The sequence below is a fragment of the Eumetopias jubatus genome, unplaced genomic scaffold (assembly GCF_037043125.1).
Source record: "Eumetopias jubatus isolate StellerSeaLion01/CBP00866 unplaced genomic scaffold, mEumJub1_p1.0 scaffold_7, whole genome shotgun sequence".
Lineage (NCBI taxonomy): Eukaryota > Metazoa > Chordata > Mammalia > Carnivora > Otariidae > Eumetopias > Eumetopias jubatus.
This window is the reverse complement of record NW_028274813.1, coordinates 26,925,082-26,948,561: the sequence shown is the minus strand read 5'-3', so window position 1 is coordinate 26,948,561 and position 23,480 is coordinate 26,925,082. Positions and strand designations below refer to the sequence as shown.

General features: G+C 47.1%; 1 protein-coding gene across 1 annotated transcript in view; it reads right to left on the bottom strand.

Moving 5' to 3' along the window:
- PGF (placental growth factor) overlaps positions 1–23,414 on the bottom strand; it is a 48,458-nt gene extending 25,044 nt beyond the window's left edge. Inside the window, exon 1 of the mRNA XM_088025026.1 lies at positions 23,356–23,414. The gene's annotated coding sequence lies outside the window, so the exon portion shown is untranslated. The remainder of the gene's footprint in view (positions 1–23,355) is intronic.
- Positions 23,415–23,480: the final 66 nt, after the last annotated feature.

Genomic DNA, 23,480 nt, shown 5'->3' with positions numbered 1-23,480 from the left:
TGTTATCATTCTTTGATATCTTTGCCATCATTGCTGTGAAAGGAACATATTTCCATATGAGTATTGGAAATACTCCATTTGCACCTCTGCTGACTGCCTGTCTGCTGGGCTCTTTTACACCCTGGCTGAGAAAGCTCAGGGAGAGGTCGCAGGGCCTACGCAAGATCATCCGGCAGATCACCCCCACTGAGATAGGGAGAGAGGTTGCCACTGAGGACTGCAGAGAGGGTGGCCTGAGCCCAGTCCTGGTGTAGAGCCCTGCGCAGAGTGGATGCTCATGTTGTTGCCTGCCTGAGAATACGGTCAGCTTGGGCCCATTTCACACCTAGCCTGGCTCTCTTGTGGGCCCCAGCCTCGTGTTGTGTCCAGACCCCAGAGCAAGTGCCAGCCACGTCCCCGCCTCCTGGCCTGCAGAGGCCTGGGTGCTGGCTGCGACCCAGGATGGTGGAGTCAGGTTCTAGCCGGGCACTCCATGGTTTCCCTGGCCGGCTGGCTGGCTGGCCAGATGTGCTGGGGAGCGCCGGTGGAGAGGACAATTCAGGGAAGTGACCCTGCCCGGTAGCCGAGCTCCTGCCCCAGCAAGCATTGTGAGCCGCCCACTGGCCACGGCTGCTGAAGCTGCTGACGGTGGCTGCAGGAAGCCGAGCTTACTCAGCCCCGGCTGCAGGGCTGCACGTGGCTGTGTTTGCTACCTCCCTCCACCCAGCCTTCCTCCCAGGCATAGCCTGCCCCGCCAGCAGCTGGGGGAAGCACTGTGTGGGGAGGAAACAGGCGGGACCACCCCCCACATCCCCTGCAAGGCTGCACCTGTGCTCCGCTGGCCCTGCCACCTGTTGCCTGACTGGGCACAGGGCGTGCCGGGAGCCTCGGCCGCAGAGTGAGGCATGGGGCTGGAACCCGGGGTGCGTCCTGGCCTAGGGCAGGCAAGCTAGGAGTGGGACCCTACGTTGACACCTACTGAAAGCACCCCTCACTCCCCACCGCCACTGGGCTGTATGAACTATTATCTTCCTCTGGCAGAAAAGGAAATCAAAGCTCAGAAAATAAGAGTAATAAGAGCCTAACCTAGCATTCGCTTATTAGGTGCCAGGAACTCTGCTGCATGCGTTGCCAATGTTTTAACTTATTCGTGTCTCACAAGAATAGCAGGTATAACAGTAGGCCCATTTTCCCTGATAAAACCCAAACTCAGAGAGGTGAAGGCACTTGCTCTAGATCACATAGCCTGTAAGAGGCAGACCTACATGTCTGACTGCAAAATCACACCCTTAACTCTCCCCCAACACAGCCGACAACCGGTCCCCACAGGAGCACCCAAGCTGGTTCCCCATGTGGCACTGCTCAGCAGGAGTCCCCTGCCCCTAGACCTCTGTCTCACCATCCCCTTGTGTCTCCGCCCCCCCTGGCCCCCCTCCCCACCACGGTGTCCTTGGAGACCGGCTCTCAGATGCTGTGTTCTCTGGCTGTCTCCATCCTGCCCTGACTCTGGGTTTCTCTGGCTCTTCTGGCAGGCAAAGGGGACAAAGAGGGAATTCGCATGGAATGTGGCAAACAAACTGTGGCACCCAGTTGCCACGGGCAGCAGAAGAGTGTCTCCCAGCTGGGAGATGAATGGGTAGAGAATAAAGCAGAGGGGAAGGGAGAGAGGAGCTGGTTCAGGGGCCGGGGGACCAGTGAAGCTGGTATCTGGAGGACGAGGGGTGGACTAGGGAGAGGGCAGCACCCCTGGGCCCCCACGTACCTTTTGCCTTTGGCAGTGGCGGCAGCAACCCCAGGCCTCACTGAGGACTGCAGTTGCCATTGCAAGCTGTGGGCTGCCAAGGATGGGAGGGCAGGAAGAAGAAGGGAGTTGGTTTCAGGGTGAGGGTCTCTTCGTAAGCCTGTTGACAAGCTTTCAAGTCTGCGAGATGGGATGCTGGGTTCTTAACAGATTCACTGCTATCCTGAGTGGGGCTCAAAGCCAGGCCTCTGGGCCTTTGGCAATCAGGGTGCAATCCAACCACCAGCTGTCATGGCAACCTGTATCTCTAGAACTGCATAGAGAGGCCTAGAGTCTGCAGCCCAGGGGACCAGAGGCTCATTAGTACGTGGCAATGGGCAAGCTCATGGGTGTGCCAGGGGGAACCCTATAGGGTTGGGCCCAGAAAGGGGTCTGACTTTGGCCCAGCCGCTTCCTTCTAGTCCTGGCCTCTTCCCGGCAGTGTCTCCAGGGTCTGGCCTAACTAAGTTGGGCTTCAGCCAAGCTGGCTGGCCTCCAGGTGGATTTGGGACAGACAGCTGGGATGTGGCGTTTCCCGCTCTGAAGAGACAGAGGCTGGAGATGGGGCCGTGGTGGGGCTGGAGTCTGGAGTGCTGGGCCCCTCAGCGACGGATCTCAGCAGGACAGTGGGGTCATGGGTGGGTGGAGGCTGGATGGACTGTCCTTAGTGAGGTTTCCCAGCAAGGGCATATGTCAAAGGATTAGGACCAGGTGGTCCCCATGCCTCCACCCCTTCCTTATCTGGGTGCCTCTGGGACCTGAGCGGGTCCCTCTGGAAGGCCAGCCAGCTGGCTCTGAAACTCCCTTCTCTGTCCTCACCCCACGGCTCTCACTTTTTCAGAATAGTTTCCCTCCTCCCTGGGGTCAGGTCAGCCTGCCCCAGGGTAACATCTGACACTGTTCACTTGTCTCCTTTTGAACATCCTGGTAGACCTGGTCACAGCTGCTTGCACTCTTGATTCTGGTGTAGACACTGTGTTCAGTTCCTCAAGACAACCTTTGTTTGGGTCTACAGGGCATATGTGAATAATAACACTGTCCTCCCCACAGCCCCTAGCTGCCAGGTTCAGCTTTGGTCCTTTTTTCTGTCCTTACTTGTCTAGACAATTCCTATCCATCCTTTGAGGCCCATGTCGGATGTGAAGCTCCTGCTCTCCCCACACCCCACCCCCCAACCCCCATCTTTTCAGGCAGAATCACTCATTTCCTGCTCTGTGCTTCATTAGCACAGAGCACTGAGTGAACGAAGCTCCCCAAAGAGAAAAAAAGCTGCTGGTCTTGACAGTCTCTTGTTCAAACATTTTCCATGGCTCCCCACTGTGAAAAAGCCTTTTGCCCTTTTGGGCTTCATCAATCCCCTAGACTACGCCGGAGAACCCTCCACTCCAGTCAAGTGGTCCCTTAGCCTTCCTCAAACTTGGTCTGAACCTTCCCCTCTAGACTCCCCTGCTAGGGCCTTCCCCTCTTCCTAGAACACATACCATCACACTCACCTACTGAAATCCTACCCATTCTTGCATTTTGTGGCCCCGGGAGGCTGGTGGCTCTCGAAAGGGCATAAGAGAAACTGCCCTTGGGGGGCCCAGGGTTCTTCTTCCACCCGCTCTCTGATCTCTAGAGCCAATGGCTTTTGATGAACCTGCATCATATATTCCATAATTTGAACCAAGCTGCAGCTGACAACCTCCCATTAATGTCCCGTGTAAGTGCAAATGAGTGTGTCCCTGTGTGTGAATGAACACATGTATGTTCGTGGGAAGATATGAGCAAACGCGCACAGGGAGCACACAGGGTGTGTTCGGAAATGCGTAGGAATGAATGTGCCTCTCCATGTGTGAGAGCAGGTGTTTCATGCCTGTGTGAGCATGGGTGTGCACATGAGCCTGTGTGCCAAAGCATATGTGCACGTGTAAACCTACGTGGGTGCTTGTGTATGCTGAAGGTGTGTGCTTGTGTCTGCAGGCAACTCTGTACATGTGCATGGGTGTATGTGTCCTGGAACACCTGCTTCTGCCCAGGCCAGGGGTCCCGGGGAAGGCCAAGGCCAGTCAGTCTGCCTTCCACAAACCTCCCAACCTCCAGGGGCACGAGGAGGGGCTGTACACTGCATCTTAACTTACGACAGAGATAAATGCAGAATTCTTGTGAGGCTGCTGGGCTGTGGTGATGAGCAGCTGTTGAGTGTCAGGGATCTGACCCTGTGGGGACCTGGCCCCTGGGCTCCAGCCCTCAGGATCCCCTGTCCCCCACTGAGCTGGTAACCAAGCAAGAGATAATGGCTCTGTCCTGGGCCTCAGGCAACAAGGCCCCACCCCAGACCTGTGAGGTGCTGCCTATGCTGGGCCATGGCAGTGGGGACAATGACAGGGCCAGAGTACCCAGAGAATGCCAGTCTCTGGTCCTCCTTCCTCTGGGGACCAAACTTTGAAAAAATAAAGCACCCGGTTAATGCTGAAGTAGAGTCCATTCTGTGAATTCACTTTAGATGGAACAAGGGTATATCGGTTTAAAGTGCAGCAAGGAAGCTTAGGCGAGACGTAACGAAGGAGTACCCTTCCTTGACAAAGGCCACAAAATCTATGCCTTCAAAGATCCCAACAACAGGATCCATATCCACCCACAGAGCTGGTGGAGGGGGTCAGAGACAGGAGACTGGCCTGGGTGACCTTTAGAAGTGTGCCCTCCCACTGTCCTGGCTCTGTCCTCTGCAGCTCTGAGGGGGTCCACAGGGGCGTCTGGGGCAAGAACTAGTCAGACGCACTTCCGTGTACTGCTCCCAAGATCCGTCCCTCCTCCGGAACCTTCTTATCCCTCATTTCCTGCTTCTCTCCTCTCACCTCCAAGCGGCTGCCCCAGCCTTGGCCCCAAAGTGGCTTCCTCACTCCCTCCCTGCTGCTCCAGAATTCTCCCAGCAGACCACCCCCAAAGGCCCAGCCCAATCCTGCCTAGTCCCTGGAGAGCAGCCCTGGGCCTCCCACCCAAGAGGAGAGGTGCTTAGAGGCTCAAACTGGGAGGGGCCCTGGGGTGGAGGCAGGGAGACAGCAGGCCTGGTGGGCAAGATCCCTCACCTAGGTGGTCCTCAGGGAGCTAAGGCCAACTGGATGTGAGAGGGTACCCTGGCATGGGTCAGAGGAGCCCTTGGTGCTGGAGATCCCCCTTCTTGAGGGGTTTTGGGCTCCCCATCCTGCCTTTCCTGGTGGCTTCCTCTGGCTCCCCAGGGAGTGGCCCTGGGGAGGATATGCAGAGGTGCTTGGGGAGGATGGGGAGGGAGGGTGAATGCCCCCACACACCCTGGGCTCCCCTCCTCCTCCTCCTCCTCCTGGAGCTCCTATGCCTTCCCTGGGAGGTCTGACCCAGGCGAGCCCAGGGACGAGGGGAGGAGGTCATTAATCACCGTTATTTATTATTTCTTATGTAACCGGTGTTATGAAACATGGGACCTTGTACCAGGCACAACCGGGAATATGTGCAAGATGGCCCCTACTAGTAAGAGCTTCCTGTGGGATGACCAGGTAGGCTCAGGAACCACAGGGCCACCTGCAGACCAGCCTGGAAGGAGGGGAGCAGGCTGGACTGGGCTCTGGCTGGAGGTAGGTCAGCCCTGCTATGCTGCCTGCTATCTCAGGGAGCCCTAGGTAGGAAGGGAGCTGCGTTTGGGGCCCCCTGAACCACAACAGGCCTAGATCAGCTCTGGCTCCGGGGTGGCCTGGGTCACAGCTGGAGTTGTCAACATATTGACCCAGGAGGAGATAACATCCAAAGGGCTTGCAGTCCCAGTCAGACAAGGAGGGGAATGTCGCCGGAAAAGATCCCTGGCCCCTAGAGGGATCAAACTAAATGGGGCTTTAATAGGTCTCTTCCAGCTCAGATTTCATGGGTAATTGGAAGCAGGTCCCGAGCTGAGCAGAGTGGGCTGGCTCTAGTGGCCTGTGGGGCTGGGGACTGAGGAGAGGCAGGGGGATGCTGCCTTCATGCCACTCCACACATCCCACTGTGGCCTCACTGGGGCTTCTGAATTCCCTTTACACTGCTTTGGAAGTGCTGCTCTTTTAACTCCTTCAGTGTAAGAAAATGGGTAAGCAGGGAGGGAGAACCTGAGTCCCGGCTCAGAGGGGAAAAGAGAAGCGTGCACTGGGCTAGATACGTACTAGGCCTTCATTCATTCATTCATCCACTCCACAAATCTACATTAACATTTAAAACTGGCAACAACCCTTTAAGATAGAGCCCTTACATTTTTTTTTTCATTGCAAAGGAGGCACACACTTGCTGAAACAAGATTTAAGCAATATCAAGGTATATTAAGTAAAAGTGAAAATTCTCCTCTGCCACACCACTACTCGATCCTTCCCTCATTGCTCCCATACTCCAGGGATACCTTCTGTCTACAGTTTATTGGATCTCCTTCCAGACCATCTTCAGTGCATTCTGTACTACATCCTGCCATTTTGATTCAACAATGCATCATTAATATCCTTCCAAGGCAGTAAGTAGTGTATGGATATTCCTCACTCCCATTTTAAAGATGAGGAAAACTGAGGTACAGAAAGGTTTAGTGGCTGTCCCAGACAGCACAGCCTGGCTTTATTCTCACTCTGCCAGAGCTCCCAGGTTTTCCCTGCAGAGGGTGGATATGATAGAGCAGAGAGGCTGGAAACCCCCTGAGGGAGGGTTGGGATGGGACAGAGGGCCTGGAATTGAGAAGGAAGCAGTGGGCTAGGAGTGGGTGCTAGGACTGCTTGGATGCAGTGGCACCCCTCCTTCAGTGTCCCCCAGGATCCCGCAGTGTCCTCTGTGGCTCTGGGGCCCTAGAGGCCTGGGTTGAGCAGGGCTGGTTAGCTGGTAGTGGAAGAGTTTTCAAACCAAACCTGTCAAGAGGGAAGGAAGGATTGCATTTCCACCCCTAATGTACCTGAGACACATATATTCCTCCCCTGGCCTCAAGGGGCATTTCCTGCCTAACACCATTGGTGGGGGCTGGCCACTGCTCCTGCCTGCTAATGCTGACTAGGTGGGCCTGTTTTCCCTCCAGGACTACCATCCCATACTCCTCTGTGGCCACCAGCTACCTGGCCTCCAGCATGTCCATCAGTGAGGGGAGGGAGGCACCCCTTACCCCAGCCAGACCCTGAGCAGCCAGGACCATCTCCTACTCCCAGAGGGCTTAGGGCATCCCCTCGGAAGGTGACTGAGGGGACAGGCAGGTGGGAGGCCAGCCCAGCCTGTGCCTCAGCCTGAAATATAAACAAGACCAGCTCTGAAAAGGTCGTGACCCAGAAAGCCTCCCCACCAGACCCCTAGCCTTCCTCCTCCCTGCCTGGGACCTCCAAAGGAGGGAATCCGGAAAGATGAAAGAACACAGAGGATGGGCAAGGAAGAAAACATCCAGTGTTCCTTCTGGGCCGACATAGGTGCTCAGACCCAGGCACATGCATGCATCCTCATGTGCGTGCACACACACTCATGCCAAAAGGGGGAACTTGGCACAGCTGCCCATCAGAGATGGCTTAGGGGATGCTGCCCTTAGAGGCAGGGGAATGGATCAGATGGCCTTGGGAGAGCTCTCCATTCCCAAGACTGTCTGGAAAGATGTTCCCACAAGGACCACCCAGACCTTGGAGGGGATCACAGAGATTCTCCCACAAGGCAGTCAGGCTAATTGGAGAAAACTGATCCACTTGCTGATCCACTCGTGTTGCCAATATCCTTGCCAAAGCTACTCTGTGCCAGGCCCCAGCTGAGCCTGGGGGAACAGATGGCACCTGCGAGGCTCCACCGTACCAGGCACCACTGGGAAAATGGGAAAGAGGGTCCCTAACTGGCAAGAGAGTGGCTGATCAGTGGCTGATCACACAGGGGTGGCTGATCAGTCACTGAGGGGCTGCAGACTGGTTCTCAGCAGAGCTCAGGTGGCACCCAGGATGAAGACCCTTTGCATCCACGCCAGCTGGTGCCCAGCTTTAAAGGAGCCCGGGGAAGGCTGAAGGCTCATCTCTGCCCACCACCCACACCACCCCCACAGTTCTGGCCCCGGCTGGCCAGGGAAAGGAAATTATTAAGGAGGAGTGTCAATGCACCAGCTAATTGGATCAGCGCGAGCGGCTGCAGCACTCGCTGTTCCTTCCCCGGCTCCTCCACGGCCCCCGGTGGCCCGGCTGGCAGGCCCAACCCCGCCCGGCTGCGAGGCCAGTCACGGTGGCCTGATCACCCCGGTGGCCGGCGGCAGCGGCGTTAACAACTAACTGTCTGCCCACCAGGCTTCTTCCTGGGGCTTGGCGGAGGGGCTGACCCCTTGCAGCTCTCCTTGGAGGAGCGTGAGCGGGAAACTGGATCCCAGCAACAACCCGGTGGCCGCCGTCCAGGGTAACGCCTGGCTCCTCGCGCTGCCTGTTGGCCTCCTGAGTGTTTGCCCGGCTCCTCCAGCCGCGCAGCCGCCAAGGGCCTGTGAGGACGGCCTGGGGACTGAGCATCCCCTGAGTACGGAGGCCACTGTTCCCTCCCTGCCGCCCGTGCTGCCCACGGGCCGAGCTGGGGAGGCAGTGCTCCTTGCCAGCCAGAGCAAATTAGGTGCCCGGACGTTGAGGTCTGCTTGGTATTTCCTGTGTTGGCTTTGGCCGATGAGGCCAGGCCAGTGGGCCGCCCTCTTGACCCTAGCCCAGTCCAACAGGCACGTCCCAGACTCTGCAGCCCACAGACTTCTGTTCTGTGCCCCACAGGGAATCCTGTTCCGGAAAAAAAGATCACCCCTCCCGGCCTGGGTTCCCACTGAGCTGCCTTCCCTTGCCTTGTAGGGTGCTCTGACACAAGAAGCCTGGCCTGCCCCCAACCTGGCTCATCACAATGCATGTTCCTCTGGCTTGGGCATGGAGCCCACAGAATTTGTAGATCTCTGAGCCCCCCAGTGCTTCCTGGGTGTGGTGAGGCCACTCTGCATGCAGGCCTCCAAGGCCGAGGTTCCAGAGGGGGCTCTGGTCTCCCCTGATCTCCTCTTCCCATCTGTCTATGGAAAAATTTCCCCAGCCCAAGGCCTGTCCTTCACCTGGACCCCAGGGAGCCTTGAGCAAGGAGGTGCTCTGGGACATTGGCACCCTGGTTCCAGCTTGGGAACCCACGGGAGCTCCCGTCCTCAGCCCCGGAAGTGCAGGCTTCACCTGCAAGCTTCAGCATTGCTAGCCCCTGTTCCTCAGTCCATGTTTTCTTTGGCTTGCCTCTCTGGGACACCACATTGTCCCAAACAAGACGACTTCGTGATACTTATTTTCCCAAAGAGCAGAGTCTGTAACACAATCAGTCTCTTTGTGTGCAGTGCAGTCCCCAGCCACCCCCTCCCCTTGGGGCATGAAGCACTCCTCATTCCCAGTGGCCAGGGGTCTCTGGCCTAGGATTTGGCAAGGCCCCGCAGAGAGAGCAGAGCCAAACCCCACCCCACAGACCATCCGTCACTGAGCTACAGCTCTTTCCTCTCTCCTCCCCGGCCTTGGGGTGCTAGCATAGCCCCTCTGAGAAGCAGGAAATCACATAGCCTAGAGCTAGAGATGCTGGAGTACAAATCCCAGCTCTACTACACGCAGCTGTGTGCCTTGAACAAGGTACCAAATGATGTGGAACTCAGCGGCCTAGTCAGTAAAATGGTGACAACAGAGGAGCCTACAGCATAGGGTTTGTGAGAGGAACCTAGCCTTCCTAGAACCTTACCAGAGCCTTTGGGCCTAACCGATAGTAAGCCCTCCATAAATGGCGACCATTTATATAGCTATCTATCTGCATGGGGTTGGCTGAGCAGTCACTAGAGTCTGCAGAGTTATCCTGGGCCAAGCCTAGGCCACACATAGGATAGAGACTCTGCACCCCTACCCCACTAATTGCTTCTTTGCTCTCAGGCTGGTTCTGCACTGCCATCTCCCTGAGGAGGCTGCAGGCCTGGGATGGCTCTCTTCTGGGCCACTTTGCTCCATGGCCATGAAGAACTTGCCACCTCAACTGGACAGGCCAACCTGCCAGGGCAGAGCAGTCTCAGAAGGCATCTGAAGATGGTTGGGGACCTTGAAGCCCTGTTTGTGGAAGTCTTCACCTTTCTCCAAGAAAAGAGAAGGCAGAGCACAGGCATCTGGCTCCTCAGTGTCAAGTACATGAGTGCTCAGAAATTTGCCAAATGTGTGGCAAAGGAAGGAAAAGGCTCTGGATTTCTTGCATTGTTTGTGGGAAGAGCAATAGGCATCATTTTCCTGGCAAGTTTGGGGTGATAGTTACCAAGACTGAGGAGTGTTTATTACCTCGGTGAGCAATTCCACTTCTGGTACTCTCCCTCGGGGACTAATCTGAAATGCCAGAAGGCAGACAGGCCTGCAAGGAGGGCCCATAAAAATGTCTGCAGAGATGTTCTTCTCAGTTTTGTTTATAAGAACAAACAAACAATGAAACAAACAAAGAAGATACTTCAGTAGCCAATGGCAGGAGACTGGTTAAGTCCTATTACGCTATATCTATGCACATCAGGAATTAAAGAGTAAGCACTAAAGATTATGTTTAGGGAAAATTTTTAATGACATAGCAATATCTGAGTAAAAAAATCAGGATATCTAACTGCTGACAAAGCATAATCTTAATTATGTGAAAATATGTTATGAGTACAGAAACAAAATGTGATATATATATTTGATTTATATATATATAAAATGGTATATTAATCTGCCTTACAAAGGAATGAACTCTGATTCTGACACATGCTACAACACGGACGAATCCTGAAGACATTATGGGAGGTGAAATATATCAGACAGAAAAGTACAAAGATTGTTTGGTTCCACTTATCTGAGGTTCCTAGAAAAGAGTCAAAGTCATAGAGACAGGAGGTAGAAGGGTGCTTGCTGGCCAGCGCCCGGGGAGAATGGACAGTTATTTTTTAATGGGCACAAGGTTTCAGTTTGGGAAGATAAAAAGTTCTGGAGATGGTAATGGTTGCACAAGAATGTGAATGTACTTAACGCCACTGAACTGTACACTTAAAAATGATTAACATGGTAAATTTTATGTTATGTACATTTTATCACAATAAAAAAAAGAGGTCATAGGGAAATCCATCCAATGTTCTTAATGGGTATTTTTGAGTGAAGGGATTATATGTGACCTTTATTCTTTTTAGTTTCTAACATTTGCCCCTAGTAAATGAGATATTCTGTTTTGTTTGTTGTTTGTTTTAAGGAAGCTTGCTTCAGCATCTCCCAGATGTGCGGGGGTGGGGTGGGGGAGAGGTTTGGTGCAGCTGTAGCTGGAAATGAGGGGGGAAGCACAGCCTGCTGGGGAGGGCTGGCTCAGAGAAGGCTTGGGGTCCCCCCAAGCTCCTGTCCCCCTCCTGGCTGGCCTCTCTCTGCCTTCCCCCCATGCTCCAGCCATGCCTAGGGGCCTCTCCACAGGCACAGCAGTCACTAGCCTGAAGGGGCTGTCCCGGCTCTAGTGGGAATGCGGGCTCGGGGCTTTCTCAGACGGTCAGTACCCATGCCGCCTTCCCGCTGCCGCTCCGCCCCAGCCCAGCTGCAAAAACAACAGCCCATACCCCAAGCCCTGTTATTGCAGCCCTGAGTGGAGCCTAAGCATGCAGCGGAAGGAGTGGGGATGGGGCCTGCCAGTTCTAAACAGACCTAGGGGCAGGGGTACTCCCAGGAGGTTGGAGGGTCCCCTCCTGCTCTCTGGGGAAACCTGGCTCCCAGGTGTGTGGGGAAGGGGCTTGGGGAGGCCTTGGGACTGGGAGACTGACAGCCAACTCTGACAGTGGCCTCCCTCGCTCCCTGGAGACTGCAGGGTGGGGGGAGGTATAGGGGAGGAAGTCAAGCCACTTGGGAACCCGCTGAACCAAGCTGAGCCAAGCCGTGGGCAGGAGGCGGCACCACCGTGGCTCCCAGGCAGGCCAGGGCCAAGGCTTTCCCACGGGGTGCAACTGGCCACCGGGCTCTACAGAGCCATCCACCCCAGACTAGGGCCTGTAAACCCTGTGAGTTTTCCACGCAGTCTTCCCTTCAGGGCATAGGGGCTGGCAGGCAGATCCAGCACCCAGCAGGGCTCTTCCCTGTCTAGCCCCCAGCACCCGCAGGTGTGTGCTGGGCATCCCAGCAAGGCTGTGGTACAGCTTTCAGAGGCCTGCTACTCAGCTTTCTCAGCACCCACTCCAGTCTCATCCACTGGCTCCTTACTCATGTGACAGTCGGGACACAGAGCTTATATCCCTAAGAACCCGAAGGCCTCAAAGACTGTTGGAAGCCTGGCCCCTGTTTGACCCCTAAAGGCCACTCCTGCCACTTTAACAGAAAGGGTGTGGATAGTGTGGCATTAGGAGGCACTGGGAGGTCTCTGGAGACAGACAAACCTGGGCTAGAACCTAGGCTCTGCCCCACTAGCGATATGACTGGGCATATCCCTTAACCCATCCAAGCCTTGGCTTCCTCCACTGTAGAGTCTCAGAAGGTTTAGATGTAGTATATATAGTCTCTGGCACATGTGAATGCTTAATAAGGGGAAGACACTGTAATTCTTAATATACAAGCCCCAAGAAATGAAATTAGCTGAGACTGGAAAGAACTTTCTGATCTCAATGGTCAACTTAGTTCTTCCTACCCATCGCATTCTGCACAATGTAGACAGCACACTTAAGAAGTCCCCCCACCTTGGGGCGCCTGGGTGGCTCAGTCGGTTAAGCGGCTGCCTTCGGCTCAGGTCATAATCCCAGGGTCCTGGGATCGAGCCCCGCATCGGGCTCCCTGCTCGGCGGGGAGCCTGCTTCTCCCTCTCCCTCTGCCTGCCTCTCTGCCTACTTGTTCTCTCTATCTCTCGCCAAATAAACAAATAAAATCTTAAAAAAAAAAAAAAAAAGAAGTCCCCCCACCTTTTCTTTTTCCACTCTGGTTAGGAACCAGTTAATCAAACTACCCTCTGAAGCTAGACAATGACTGTTTTTAAAGATGTTGCGGGCCACAGACATCAAACCAGGAATAGAAACTACTTCAGGGAAGGAGGAGAGCCAGATGGGAGAGGGTAAGCCTCTGGCCTCTGAAAGCTACCAGCAGCCTCTGTCTGCAGGTTAGTCAGTGAGTGTCACTATGTACCAAGGGTGGCAGGAAGCTACTCGGGCGGAGGGCCCAGGCTTCCTGACTGGGATATAGCCTCATGCAAAGTCTGTTGCTGTTCTAAAATGCTCTCAGGTAGTTGCAATAACTCATTCATTCTTGAAAGAGAGGCGTTCTAGAAATAAAAGCTGGTGTTATTTTTATCTGGATTATCTGGTCTTTAAAATATAACCAGACCGAAATACAAATCAAAACCACAATGAGATACCACCTCACACTGGTGAGAATAGCTAAAATTAAGAACGCAGGAAACAGCAGATGTTGGTGAGAATGCAGAGAAAGGGGAACCCTCTTACATTGTTGGTGGGAATGCAAACTTCCCAAACTGGTGCAGCCACTCTGGAATACAGTATGGAGGTTCCTCAAAAAGCTAAAAATAAAATGACTCTATGACCCAGCAATTGCATTACTAGCTATTTATCCAAAGGATACAAAAATGCTGATTCGAAGGGGCACCTGCACCCAAAGTCTATAGCAGCAATGTCCACGATAGCCAAACTATGGAAAGAGCCCAGATGTCCATCGATAGATGAATGGATAAAGATGTGTGTGTACACACACACACACACACATGCACACACACACACACACAATGGAATATTACTCAGCTATCAAAAAGAATGAAATCTTTCCATTTGCAACATGGATGGAACTAGAGGGTATTATGCTAAGTGAAATAAGTCAGTCAAAGAAAGATAAATACCATATGCTTTCACTCATGTGGAATTTAAGAAACAAAACATAAACACAGGGGAAGGAAAGGAAAAATAAAATATGATGTAAACAGAGAGGGAGGCAAACCATAAGAGACTCTTAACTCTAGGAAACAAACTGAGGGTTGTTGGAGGGGAGGTGGGGAGATGGGGTAATTGGGTGATGGGCATTAAGGAGGGCACTTGATGTAATGAGCACTGAGTGTTATATGCAACTGATGAATCACTAAATTCTACCCCTGAAACTAATAATACACTAAATGTTAACTAAATTAAAATTACATAAAAAATTTTTTTAAATATAACCAGACCTTTATTAAGTATATTAGAATATACTTTTATGGAAATTTTTTTTTTAATTCTCCAGATTAGGTAATGGGTATCCAGACCTACTACTTTAAAGATCACTAGTTGTAGGGACACCTGGGTGGCTCAGTCGGTTAAGCATCTGCCTTCAGCTCAGGTTATGATCCCAGGGTCCTGGGATCAAGCCCTGCATCGGGCTCCCTGATCAGCAAGGAGCCTGCTTCTCCCTCTGCCTGCTATTCCCCCTACTTGTGCTCTCTCTCTCTCTGACAAATAAATAAATAAAATCTTTAAAAAAAATAAAGATCAGTAGTAGTACAATATCTCTAAATCTCTGAGGTCACTACCATTTATCAAATGTCACTGTTACTATCATTTCCGCTGACAGACAAGATCACCCAGCTTGGGAGGGGCAGACCTATGATCTGAAATGAGATCCATCTGACTTCCAAGGCCAAACTTTTAAACAGTATAACATAGCCTGAGAGGATAACTGACCAGTGGGCCTTAGTCTCTACATTTTTCTTTTTTCAGAATCATAGACTATTTGTTTTGTCTACCTATGTACTTGGTACTATTCTCACTTAGGATGAACCTATCAATTGTGGTATAACATCTCTTGATCAGAACCAGCTCACTGCTTAGGGCTCTTTAGAGACCGAAAGAGATAAGGAGTATGAAAATCTTTAACTAAAAGGCAAAATCCTCTAAGTTTAAGGATGATGCTGTTTTATTATTGAGTCTCCCCTAGTACAGGGGCTCTTTTCCAATATGCAATATGGTGCTTGGTACGAAAAGATGCTCAACAAATATTTGTTATATACTGTATATGTTGATCTATGAAGACCAACTGTTACCAGGCAGTCCTAATAACAATAGGGTGTTTGTTTGTTTGTTTTTTCCTAATCACATGCCCTAGTACCATTACCTGTGTCTGTCATTAGAATTTCCCTCCAAATTCCTAGCAACTGACAAGGTCAAGTGGCAGGGAATTCAAAACACAGCCAGATATCATTAAAATATAAATCTACATTTAGACCAAGATCAGCTTCTAGTCTAGGAGAATCAGTCAAATAATGGCTGAGAAGAGGGTTGGGTTCCCTGAAGAACAAAAGAAAAGCTTAGTCAAGCCTCTAGTAACTCAAAAAGTTAAGCCAAAGGGGGATTTGTTGAGTAGTCCAAGGATGGCTCTACCTTCAACCCTGGCTAGTTTTATAAGCCTACATCAGTTCAAGTCATCAGCTCATTTGCCCTTTCTTTCTCACTCCAAAACTTGCCTCTGTTCGCTTCTACTTATTTTGGAGCAGTTGCCTGACTTTCTCCTACAGATAAGCCTCCTCCATGAGACAGGAAAGCCAGCCACCAAGAGTTCCAAGCTGACCTCCTTACAGCAGATGATCTTAAAGGCAAGAAACCTGCTTTCTTCTGGGGTCTGTATAGCAAATCACAGGGAAGGACTGAATGATTTTATACCAACAGTGTGGAACTGGGGTGACTGCCCAGACCTGTGTGGTGTGTCATCCCTGTGGTTAGGAGGCTCTGAGATTGACAGTTCCACCTGAATGACATAAGGAGGGACAGTTTCCAGAGGAAAGGGGGTGCAGGGCAGACAAAAACAACAGGTGTCCATGACAATAGCACTTGTTCTCAGGTTGCGTAGAGACATGACTTACCCACCAAAACAATCAGAGAAGGATAAAAACAGTAGTGTATTCACATGCCACAGTGTTGAGTCAAAGCCTTTCAGGAAAAGGAAGTGATCTGATGGCATAAAAGAGATTCTTTGGAACAGAAGGAGAAAGACACAAATATTTTGGTCAACCTCCCTCCTCACAGTTGAGAATTATCACTGTAATCACCCTATCTCCAAATTTTCAGAAACTGTGACCTGATAACTTTGCAGGCAATTAGCCAGAATGTCTGAAATTGGGACACTGGGAAAAACTGGAAGATCTGGTCAACATAATCCTATTCCTGGTTGAGAGAACGGGCCTGATGGAAGGACTTATTTTTCTTACAAATAACTTTTTTCTGATTATAAGTGGGATGTGTTTATTGTTAAAATTTTGGGAAGTACAGAACACAAACGAACATAAAAATCGCTCTTGTATTTGTTAGGATTGAGTGTGACTGCAAATGATGGAAACCTCAAGATAACAGTGGCTCAAATAAGACTGAAGTTTATTTTGCTTGCAGCTACATGAAGTTGAAAAGTCTAGGCTGGTTTGATAGTTTTGCTCCACAGAGGCCTTAGGGTGCTCAGGCTCCCCCTGGCTCACTATTCTGCCATCCGTGCAGTGTGGCCTGAATCCTCATCATCCAGGCTGCAGAGCAGAAAGGCAGCCAGAAAGAGAAAGGGATAAAGAGGCCAAAGGACACATGCCAGTTATCTTCCAGGGAAGTTTCTCAGAAGCAGCAACACAACACTTCCACACCATCCCAATAGTAAGAACGTAGTCATGTGGCCACACTACCTGCTGGGGAGACTAAGAAATGTAGTCTTTATTTTGGGTGCCTATTTGCCAAGCCAAAACTCTATTACTATAGAAGAACAGCTAATGAGGCAATTAGGGGTCTCTGATAAACTCGTAATCATACTATCCAGAGAGAGCCACTGTTAACATCTTGGTATGCCATATATACACACAGATATCCACACACACACCCATATATACACACACACACACACACACACACACACACACACACACACAAATATATGATGTGTATACATGTGTATACATATATATATGTGTGTGTGTGGGTGTGTGTGTGTGTGAATATATACTAATATATAATACATATGAATAATATATAAATATACATGTTTTAAAGATCTCTTTATTTATTTGACACAGAGAGAGAGAGAGACTACAGTGAGAGAGGGAACACAAGCAGGGGGAGTGGGAGAGGGAGAAGCAGGCTTCCCATGGAGCAGGGAGCCCGACGTGGGGCTCGATCCCAATCATGACCTGAGCCGAAGGCAGACGCTTAATGACTGAGCCACCCAGGCACCCCAATGTATAAATATTTTTAAGTGAAATTGAGATCGTACCAAATATACTATTTTTGCATCTTGCTTTTTTGAAAAATTGCACTTTAAACTATTTTAGCACTGAGGCATTTAACAATTAATGTAATGTAATCCATCATAATTTTCTTTTAAAGATTTTATTTGTAAGCAATCTCTACACCCAACATAGGGCTCAAACTCACAACCCCGAGATCATGAGTCGCACACTCCACCAACTGAGCCAGCCAGGCGTCCCTATAATTTTCTTTTAAATAGATGCTTTTATTATATAAATCTTGGTTTATGAAGTTTTTGTTCAACTATTTATTTCAAAATAATTGTAGATTCACAGGAGGTTGAAAGGAATGTATACCAAAGTCCCACGTGCCCTTCCCCCTGCCTCCTCTAATGGTAACGACTTATACAACTATGGTACTATATCAAAACCAAAATATTGACATTGATATAATCCATAGTTTTAGATTTCATCAGTTACACATGCACTCGTGTGTGTAGCTCTATGAAATTCTATCATGTGTAGCCTTGCATAACCATCCCCACAACATCCAGAGACTCAACTGCACTATCCTTTGTGTCACTCCTTCAGAGCTACACCCATCTCATGCCCCCCACCCATCCCTAACCCCTGGCAATTACTAATCCATTCTTTATCTCTCTTTATATGTTACTCCATGAATGATACATAAATGGAATTATACAGGAAATATAGTTTGAGATTGGCTTTTCTTATTCAGCGTTAAGTTCCTTGAGGTTTATTTAAGTTGTTGCAGATATCAACAGTTTGGTCCTTTTTATTGCTGAGCCATATCCCATGCTACAGATGTGCCACAGTTTGTTTAAATATCAACCAATTGAAGGATATTTGGGAAGTTTCCAGTTTTTGGCTATTATGAATAAAGCTGCTATGAACATTCATGTGGTTTGGACACAAGCGCTCATTTCTCTAGGATGAATGACCAGGAGTGCAATTGCTGGATTGTATTATAAATCCATTTTCAGTTTTTAAAGGAACTGCCAAACTATTTTCCAGAGTGACTGCATGCAACCTACTTTTTAAACTTAACAATATGTTGTCAACAATTCTTATCATTATTTCCTATGTCATTAAATATTCTTCTAAAACATAGATGGCAGTACATAATTTCCAAACCAATTTCCTAATTTTGAATACTTAGGAATATTTCTGATTTTTATATTATAAATAATAAAGTGAAAAATGTGATTGTGGATAAATCTTTGTGCCTATTTCTGATTATTTCCTTGGGATAAATTTCTACACTTAGACATACTGGCTTAAAGAGTATGAATGAACATTTTAAAGTCTCTTGCTATGTTTTTTTCAAATTGTCCTGCTGAAAGGTGTTTCAATTTAAAATCCCACAGCAATATATGAGAATTGGGCAAAGTTTGTAAAACTACTAATATTGCAACACAAATCGCAAATGATTGGTATCTTTAACATATAAATAGACCTTACATAGCAACCAGAAGAAGATTAAATACCCAATATCAGGATACTTTGGACTGCAAGTGACAGAAAACTCAGAATTCAAAATTTTATCAATAGAGAAATGTATCACTTTATATAGTAAGAAGTCTAAAAGTAGGGCAACTTCTGGATTTGTTGATTTCACACAACTTTAATAAAAGGCACCACAGTACCCAGACTAACAGTGCAGGCACTGAAGCTATACTGTTAGATTAACATTTCAACTCTTCCACTTACTAAGTGTGTATCATTAAGCAAATTACTTGTCCTATTTATGCCTCAGGTTCCTATTTTGAAAACGGTTATATTAGTAGTATCTATTTCATAGGATTGCTGTAAGAATGAAAAGAGTTTATATATGTAAAATACCCATTAAGTGTCGATATCATCAAGAGCCTAGATTCTTTCTGTTTTTCTGTTCTGCCATCCTTGGCATGTTAACTTTATCCTCAGTCTTGAGACCTCATGGGCACAAGATAGCTGCAGTAATTCTAGGCATCATATCTCAGACAATCAGAGATAGAAGAGACAAAGTAGTCTTCTCTGTTACTTAAGAACAAAGAAACTTTTCCAAACAGATCTCCCTCATATCCTGCTGGCTAGAAAATGGGTTATCCAACACCAACCTGTTAAAAAAATTTTTTTTAAAGGAGAATGGAATTGCCATGATTGGCTTAGACCAATGAGAATTTACCCATAAGCTAAAACCCACTTTCCCTGTGGGTAGAAACCAAACAAAATCAGTTCTTTTAACAGGGAAGAAGAAAGAAATGGATATCGGGTGGACAACCAGAATATCTGTCATGTATCATATTAGAAAAAAATGGGCAACACATGTGCACAAGCAATTCATAAGAGAAGAAATGCAAAGGCAAATAAACATAAAAAAACATTCACCTTGATTAATGAGCAAAGAAATGCAAATTAAAAGGAGTTTTTGTATTTTCTCTAACAATTTGGCAATGATGAAAAAGAATGATAATCATCTACAACAGTAATAAATATACAAGGTGCCTAGGAATAAATCTTACACAAGATGTGTAAGACCTATAGGGAGAAAATCATAAAATTTTGCCAAACAACCTTAAAGAAGACCTAAATAAATGGAGATATATACCATGTCCATGGATAGGAAGACTCAGTATCCTAAAGATGTCAATTCTACTTGAAATTAATTTAGAGATTTAAAGTAATTCCAAGGAAAATCTTTAGGGTTTTTTTGTTTTTGTTTTGTTTGTTTTTTTGTTTTTAGGAATAGATAAATTATTTCTAAAATATATATGAAAGAGCAAAGGTCCCAAACTAGTTAAGACCCTCTTAAAGAAATATGGCAAGGGAATTTTTCTTACCAGATAGCAAGACGTTTTATAAAATAAGACAAGAGTAAAACAGATAATGTGATATTGGGTAAGGGATAGGCAAATTTAGCAATGGAACAAAATAGTCCCCAAACAGACTCACACATTATAGACACTTGACATATTACAGTGGTAGCATTAAAAAGCAATGGAGGGTGCCTCAGTCAGTTAAGCATCGGTCTTCAGCTCAGGTCATGATCCCAGGATCCTGGGATGGAGTCCCACATCGGGCTCCCTGCTCAGCGGGGAATCTGTTCCTCCCTCTCCCTCTGCCCCTCCCCCAGCTTGTGCTCTCTCTCGCTCACTCTCTCTCTCAAATAAATAAAATCTTAAAAAAAAAAAAAAGAAAATCGGTAGAAAGAGAATGGAAAAAGAAAAGAAAATTGGATTCCCACCTTTCATCCTACACAGAAAGTAACTCAAAATTACTTGTAAATTTAAATTTTTTAATTATTTAGAAGAAGAAGATAGATTATCTTTAAGCCTTTATATTAGGGAAGGATCTTTTACATAAAACATGAAAAGCATTAACTATACAAAGACAAGATGTCTTTGACATCTCAAAGTGAATAAAATGACAAGCCATGAACTGAGAGAAGATATTTATAGAACAAATAACTGAAAAAGATTAGTGTTCAGAATATATAAGGAATTCCTACAAGTGTATTTCAAAAAGGATTCTTAAGAAAGTAGGCAAGAGACACACACAGGTATTTCACAAATGAGAAAAACACATGGCCAATAAACATATGAAAAAATTAACAGCCTCATCAGGAAACAAATTAAGATCATAATGATATATCCTTTATATCTATCTGATTCCCTCAAATAAAATAACTGATAATACCAAGTGTTGGTAATGAGGTAGATCAGTTGGAACTCTTTAAGTCCTACTGGAGAGAGAATTAATTAATTTAACCATTTTGGAAGACGAGCACTATTTGTAAAGCTGACTATTCATATAGACTACGCCCTAGCTGTTCCACTTGTACATATGCCAAAATACACATAAGAATATTTATAGTTTATATTCTCCCACCCCCCCCAAAAAAGATTGGAAACAACCCACATATCTGTTGAAGAAAAATGAATACATAAATTGTGGTATGGTCACATGATGGAATATTATGCAGCAGTGCTAATGAGAGAACCACAGATACATGTAAGAACATAGATGAATTTTAGGAATGTCATATCAAGTGAAAAAAGCAAATTGTAGAAAATTACATTATAATGCCATTTGTAAAAAAAAACCTCAAAACCAAGCAGAACTAAACAATATGTTGTTTAGGGATTATAAATATATAATACTTTTTTTAAAAAAAAACAAAGCAAAATCAATCAAAATCTAGTGGTTATCCTTGGGTATTCAAGAAGGCAAGGAAATGGAATAGACAAACACACACATCAATGAGGTGGTTTTGGCAGTATTTCAGGGTTTTTTTGGTATATGTCACATATTTTTTTTAATTGTGGTAAAATACACAGAACAAAAAATTTGCCATTTTTACCCTTAAGTGTGCAGTTCCATGGCATTAATGTATGTCCATCATCCACCATCCATCTCTAGAACTCTTTTCATCTTGTAAAACCGAAATTCTGTACCCATTAAACAACTTATGCCTCCCTCCAGCCCCTGAAAACCACCATTCTACTTCCTATGTCTATGTATTTAAGAATCTTGGTTTTAAGTTGAGAGATGGGTTCATGTATGTTCATTTTGTTGTCATGTGTCATAACTTGTATATATATATATTATATATACATACTACATGTATTATTTTGTATATATAAAATACTACATACCTTATTTTGTAATGGCTTGATGCCTGGAAAAATAAAGAACAATATCCAAAATTGGCCAGAACATGGTGTTAGCAAGCATGTAAATTGGTACAATTTTTAGGACAATTTAAACTTAACACAAACAAAATTGACAAATGTATTATAGCTTTTGGGAGGTATGGTGTTTTCAATTTTGGTTTCCAATTATTCTTTGCTAGTATATAAAAATAAGACTGATTTTTGTGTGTTGACCTTGTATCCTTGCTATATTTACTTACTAGTTCTAGGAGGTTTTTTGTCATTGTTATTGATTCTTCAGATTTTCTGGGTGGACAATGTCTTCTGTGAATAGGGAGTTTTCTCTCTTTCTAGTCTGTCTGTAAAATTTCTCTTTCTTTTCTTACTGCACTGTCTAGGACTTTTGAGTATAATGTTAAATAGGAGTGGTGAGAGTGGACATCCCTGTCTTATTCTGATCTTAGAGAAAAGGCAGTCTTTCACCATAAAGTATTATGTTAAGTGTAGGCTCTTGGAGATGCTCTTTACTAAGTTAAAGAAGTTCCCTTCTATTCCTAGTTCTCTGAGAGTTTTTTTTTTTTAAAGATTTTATTTATTTATTCATGAGAGACAGAGAGAGAGAGAGAGAGAGAAGCAGAGGGAGAAGCAGGCTCCCCGCTGATCAGGGAGCCCAATGCGGGACTAGATCACCTGAGCCGAAGGCAGACGCTTAACCATCTGAGCCACCCAGGCGCCCTGTTTTTTTTTTTTAATGGCTGTTGAATTTTGTCAAATCCTTGCATCGATTGATATGATCAAGTGGTTTCACTTTTTATATTGTTAATATGGCTTGTTAAATTGATTAATTTTTAAATATTAAAAGAGCTTTGCATTCTGGGTTTGAATTCTATTTGGTAATGATGTCTTAATCTTTTTTATATATTGCTGGATTTGATTTGCTAATTTGTTACAGGTTTTGCATCTGTGTTCGTGAGGGATACTGGTCTGTAGCTTTCTTGTATTAGCTTTGTCTGATTTTGGTATCTATGTATCTTTTTGGAGGGCAATTTGTCAATTGTAACAAATGTCTTTAAAATGTGTGTGTCCAAAGATTCTAAGAATTTAAAGAAATAGGGATTCTCATTACACCCAGACTTTGGATTCAGATAGACGGAGATTTAAATACGAATGCATCCCCTTACCAACTGCTTAAATTTTGTGGCTGTTTTCTAACCTGTAAAATGAGGATAAGAGTACCTACCTCATAAATCGCAATAGATGAGATCATTCACACACAGTGCCCAACACCTAGTGAACTTTAAGTCAATAGTAGCTCTTGGTATTGTTATACTTGCCAGCCTCTGTAGTCTGTCCAAATGGAAGGACATCATCTTTGCTCCCATGTAAGCTCCCCCTTTGAATCTCCTCACTGGGGAGTATTCGGTCTCCTCATCCCTGATTCCTGTCTTACATTAGGTGTGTGAGGCGTTGGGAATGCAAAGGCAAAAAAGGTTTGGTCCCCGTCCTCAGGGAGCTGAATCTATTAGAAACACACAGGTGCAAACGAACCAGTTCCATGCAGCAAAAGAGCATTATGACGCGTCTGCTTAAAGTGCAGCGGGTCCTGGACCCGCAATCTGAGCGTCTCGGTCAAGAGAGCGGGTGTTCGCTTGGGGACCAGGACCAGGGCGGCAACTTGTGCAGCGCAGCCTCGGGTCTTGGGGGGTAGGGGGACGCCGAGGCTGGCTGTTTCCACAGCAACGAGACAAGCCACCCTCATGGGGCCTCACTCCTCACCTCTATTCAGCGTCTGAAGAGCCACTAAAGGCCACTTCCGGTCCTCCCGCCTCCGAGACTCGCGGTCGCTCGGCTGTAACTCAGTAACTCGAGCTCCTAGCCTCTGATTGGCTTAGGCAGATGGA